This window comes from Dermacentor silvarum, chromosome 11 (genome assembly GCF_013339745.2).
Source record: "Dermacentor silvarum isolate Dsil-2018 chromosome 11, BIME_Dsil_1.4, whole genome shotgun sequence".
Classification (NCBI taxonomy): domain Eukaryota; kingdom Metazoa; phylum Arthropoda; class Arachnida; order Ixodida; family Ixodidae; genus Dermacentor; species Dermacentor silvarum.
The window spans coordinates 27283566-27289627 of record NC_051164.1 but is presented as its reverse complement, the minus strand read 5'-3'; positions in this window follow the sequence as shown (position 1 = coordinate 27289627).

Genomic DNA, 6062 nt, shown 5'->3' with positions numbered 1-6062 from the left:
GGGTCATTTGCGGTAGCGAATTCAGACAAGTTGCCTGACTTGACGGGAAATGTCCAATGAAAGTTTACTGAGTGCCATCAACACCTACTCATGCATTAAAATTCCTTGCCTCTCGTAACTTACACGTCTCTCAGTAGATATCGAGTTCAGCTTTATTCCAGAAACAGCTCTGAGTTGAGGGGCAATTTGGGCTCTATCGTATACTTGTTAAGGCAATAGTTGAGCCACATATGTCATGTATCATAGATGTCCATACGTCACCATTATAGATGTGTAAGCTATTTGTCTACAGAAAAATCACCACCAGGGGCGGATCCAGGTTTTTTCTGAGGGGGGGGGGGGGGTGGGGTCAGCTTCTGTCAATGATGATGATGATGATAGTAGCCTTTCTCATTTACCGAAATGCACCGTTTCTGCTCACGATAAACCCGCGTTGTATACGGCTAGAGCAACACCTGTAGCCCACCGTGGTGGCTCAGTCAGCTCAGGTGTTGCGCTGCTGAGCACGAGATCGCGGGATCGAAACCCGGCCGCGGCGGCGGCATTTCGATGGAGGCGAAATGCAAAAACGCCCGTGTGCTTGCGTTGTAGTGCACGTTTAAGAACAGCAGGCTGGCAGAATTAATCCGGAGCCTTCCACTACAGCGTGCTTCATAATCAGAACTGGTTTTGGCACGTAAAACCCCAGAAAGAGGAAGAAGCCCTATAGCGAAGCCAGGTATCGGTTTCTCCGAGCATAAAGGAAAAGGACGTTACCCAATACAGCCATGTGCTTGGCGTCTGTGCCTGATAATACAGGGTGTTCAAAACTAAGATTTATGGTTTTCTTAAAATTAGGCACTGGCAAATTAGGCAAATTAGACCACCTGTGCAAATAACTTAAGTGGCCTTGACGGCGTGCGACGGTGGCGTAGGTCATCACTTCCTGTTGGGCTTGCGGTGATGCGGAACGTCTGGTACGTCTAGGTTCCGCTGAAGCTCATCTTTAGCTATGTCAGCGATGGAGACCACTTGGGGCAGCGACCTTGGCCACAACTTGCGCAGCTCTTCCCGTACGATCGCTCTGATCATCTCGTGCAGGTCGTCGCTGCCTAGCGCTTGAGCTTCAGCGTAGTTTGTTTTCAGTTAATGGCGGTTCCATTGTCTGGTGCGCCTTTCAATCATCTTTTTTGATAGTTGTGGCCTCTGAAAGAAATTCTGCGAGACAGTCTTGGGCACGTTGCCTATCGATCCGCCGAATAGTTCTTCTTTCACACTGCTCATTAAGAACCGAACTTTCTTTTCTTCAGACACGTCGGGGTCGGCATGGCGGAAGAGGCAAAATTAATTCAGCTCCTCCGTGAAGATTGCGATGTTCTCGTTCGGTAGTTGCACTCTAGCTTCTACGATAAATTCGGCCCTTTCCTTCCGTAGGACACTCGTGAAGGTCTCAAGGAGTTCTCATGAAATAGGTCCCACGTTGACAGGATGGTCTCATCTGTTCTCAAAGCAGATCGGAGCAGCGTCACCCAACGAAAAAAATTACACCATCTTCCCGAGGGGAACCATGGGCTGATGCGGAGCATCACGGTCGTTATAACGGCGTTCACGCGATGTGATGGTACGCTCGCGGTCGCGTGCAGCATCGGGAGCAGCCTCTCGTTGTTGACGTTTACACGCGGCTTCCCGTTCTCGAACTTCGGGTTCCGCCGCTCGCTTCGTACGTTTACGTTGAACTTCACGGTCCCGAACCTCAGGTTCTGCTGCTCAACGTTCTCGAACCGATGCTGCTTCACGTTGCCGAAGCTCAGGATCCGCTGCTCGACGTTCACGAACCAACGCTGCTTCCCGTTCTCGAAGCTCAGTATCCGCTGCTCGACGTTGACGTTTCGAAGCGGCTTCGCGTTCTCGAAGTGTGGAATCCGTTGCTCGACGCTGACGTTTCGAAGCGACTTCGCGTTGGCGAACTGAATCTGGATCCGCTGCGCGTCGCTGACGTTTACGTTCTGCGTCGCGAGCTCTTCTCTGCGCAGCCTTGTCTTCAGAGGTGCTCGCTGTTCTGTTAATGAACTGGCTGCTGCTGTTTGAAGATGTGCCAGACAGTTCGTTGACAGATTCTTTGGCGTCCATTCAGCGCATCGGACGGCGCAGCGTGACTCAACCGAAGCATCAACTGAGGCAGCGGCGCATGCACCGGGTTTATATAAGCAGCTGGCGCCGAGAGGAGGAGGAGGAGAGAGAGAGGCGTTATCGCATAGCTGGCGTGGAGAGAATGAGGAGAGGTGCAGACGGACGCCGACGCCAACGACGCCGCGGGACAGGCCGCCGCTATAAGATGCTCCGCATCTAAAACACACGGCGCAGCTTGTCGCCGCTCCAATTGTTCAAGGTCGTGGCCCTCTCATGTCTTCAGCCCTGTTTCAGGGTTTTCAGCTGATGATCCAAGGAAGCTAGTGGCTCCCGTGGTTGTTTGGGTGGTTGACTTGGCCTTGATCCCTTTGTTTTTCTCAGGAAGAGGTTCGTACTCCAGTAGCAGTCCTTGCTGCCCACGGCTAGTTCTCTGGTGCTTGCGACGTTCTGTTGTCCTCGGGTTTCGGGATTGGACAGCGGCTTTGTGGGGGCGTTCGGTACATGAACGCATTAGCATCTCCACGAGACGTCACGCTCTAGTGACGTTGAATAAAACAGTATAGCAAAACTGTGTATCACTAAACGTTTTATTGGGCGTATCTGTGCTCACAATACAAACTACACTCAAAGCACAACGATAGCTGCGAGCACAGTCGGCGATCGTCGAAATCCGATAACCGGGTCAACCGCGTGGGCTTGTATACATGATTTGTCTAAGGTTCCAGCGTAATCGCCGGTATTCGCGTTTCTTCCAGAAAGCACTCCAAAGTCAGCGTCACCCATACAGTCTGATTATAAAAGGCTCACCGAGAACATACACAACAGATGGAATGAACGATACCATTCGTGTAAGTCACAAATCGTGCAGGCGCGTCTTTCGCCGAGCGATAAGTTGAAGTTGTTAACGGGTGAAATTCGGTCCCCGAGAAAAGGGTAAAAAGTGCACGTGTCAGTATTAGGGAAATCATATTTATCAACGTGCGACGATCATCTCAGCAGCTCGTTGGCGTTGGCACGGATTTCTACATACCACCCGCTTTTCGACTGCCCACCGTCGTTGTTATGTACAATTGCATGGAAATCATCACCACAGGGAACACGTGGCGACAATCTGAAACGGATACCTGCGTGTTTGGACGAGATAGATGCACGTGTTGTCGGGGCCTAATGGTTAAAGCATCGCACTGCTCTGCGGAGCCGAGGATTGAGTCTGGCTGCCAAACACGCTTCAATTATGTTTAACTGAATGCGGATTTACTCGGCGATAGCCTGTTCGACCGACCGCGGCAAAACCGAGGAATGGTAGGCGAATTAAATTTTCGGTTTTTATAATTTATATAAATTAGTAACCTTACGCACCCCCCAAAAGCGACTCCTGGGGCAGGTGATAAATTGATGCCGTAAGACGGAGCACAGGCTAGTCATTAGCAAATTAGCTTGGTGGGACAAGTCTCATACTTACTCTCGCACGTGAATGAAAGCAGCCCGAGGGGTCACCTTGAACCCCTTCACAACAATGGGGCTATATGCCCCTAACTAATTCTAGAAAGTGCACACCCGAACTCAACCATATTATCTAGAAGTTCATCATAACCTCCTTGAGCAGTCAAGTAAACTATTACACAAACTAATTAACCAGATTCACGAAACAGGTATATCGTCTCAAAAACGGAAAGATTCAAATATTGTTCCGATTCGGAACGCTGAAGAACTAAGAAGAAGTGTTATACAGTTGAGGCCAATATCCATTGTTTCCGCATTCTATAAGCTTATGGAATGCATAGCGCAATACAGTCGTAGACTCCACTATGCTCGCGGATAACTTTGGCTATCAAGAGATGGATGGATGGATGGAAAAACTTTATTGATTAATCAAGGGAGGGATCAAGGTAGGGTGTTGCTGACGACATCGTGACATTGCCGTCACGAGCGACTGTTCCAGTAGAAGTCACGTGCGAGAGCCTCCGCCTCCGAGACGGGGACGTGGTCGCCGAAAGCAACGTCTCTCTTTTGCTGCTTCAAGGTGTATGCGCTGCCCGATGCCCGAAGCCTGGTTCGTGTTCGTGGCGGGCGGTCACAAATACTTCCCACAAATTGCAACTACGAACATCGACATCTTTTCCGCGGCACTACCGTCGCCTATGCAGATCCTGTCGCCGACGTCGTACAGTGCTCCGCATCCGAGGAAATGAATGGCCATGGAAATTTTCTTGAGCGCATCGACGTCAATTCAAAGCTTTCGGACGAGAGGAAGGCCGCGCTTCACGACCTTTTAAAGGAATTTCAATCTTGCTTCGCCTCTTGGTCTAAAGTCCGCCAAACACCCCTCACCAAGCACCCAATAATTACCGAGGATGATGCTCGCCCTATCCGACAACATCCCTACCCTGTCTCTGCTAAAGAACGCGAGGCGATTCAGATGCAAGTAAAGGAGATGCTCGACGATGGAGTCATATTCAACCATCCAGCAGCCCATGGACATCGCCAGTGGTCCTAGTGAAGAAGAAGGATGGAACACTACGCTTCTGCATTGATTACAGCATCACACAAAAAAAAGATGTTTACCCGCTCCCTCGGGTCGATGACTCTCTAAACAGGTTGCGGCAGGCCAAGTACTTTTCATCCATTGATTTAAACAGCCGGCAGATCCCGTGCCCTGTGGGAACCGATGTTATGCGAAGCAGTGTGCGGGGAGCCTACCAAGTTAACGAAATTACCATGAGAGCACCAAGACGTGGGCCGATCTTTCATGACCTACATGACACGCATGTAATGACATTCATGGCATGAGCCCTCAGGAGTCCCTTTAGCTACACCTAAGAGACCTTAGGGCGAAAACCTTAGTCATACTCGAGACTATGACTTCTAACACCATACTTTAGTGTTTCCTCTACTTAGTACCCACGTCCGAACCCATTTCAGTGTTTTTGAATATTAATGTTTTTTCACTGAGTCATTATCTTTTTTGCTCAGTCATAGTCATGACTATAACTTCTAGCACCATCCTTTAGCGTTTCTTTCACTTGGTACCGACGTCCGAGCCCATTCCAGCGGTTTTTGAGTGTTAATCTTTTTTCGCTGAGTCATGGTCATTTTGCTGAGTCCTGCTCATGACTATGACTTATACCAGCATTCTTTAGTGTTTCCTTGCTTTAGTACCCACGTCCGAAACCATTTCAGTGGTTTTTGAGTGCTATACTTTTTTTCGCTGATTCATTGTAATTTTCCCTTGGTCATGCTCATGACTATGACTTCTACCATCATTCTTTAGTGTTTCCGTCACTTAGTACCCACGTCCGAACCCATTCAAGTGCTTTTTTAGTCTTAATATTTTTGCTGAGTCATTGTCACATTTGCTAAGTCATGCTCATGACTATGATTTCTACCATCATCCTTTAGTGTTTCCTTCACTTAGTACACACGTCCGAACCCATTTCAGTGCTTTTTGAGTGCTATACTTTCTTCGCTGATTCATTGTAATTTTCGCTGAGTCATGCTCATGACTACGACTTCTACCATCACGCTTTTGTATTTCCTTCACTTAGTACCCACGTTACAACCCATGTCAGTGGCTTTTCAGTGTTAAAATTTTTTCGCTGAGTCATTGTCATTTTTGCTGAGTCATGGTCATGACTATGATTTCTACCATCATCATTGAGTGTTTCCTTCACTGAGTGTCCATGTCCGAACCCAATTCAGTGGTTTCCGAGTGTTAATCTTTTTCGCTGGGTCATTGTCGTGACCTATATGACACGCATGTCTTGACATTTATGTCATGACCTATACTTATGTTCGTCATACACTCCTGCCATACTATACCAATTTTAGTACCCACCAAGTTAACGAAACGACCATGAGAGCACCAAGGCGTAGGCGGCTGTTTCATGACCTACATAACGCACATGTCATGACATATATGTCATGACATATATCGAGTCATGTATATGACATAT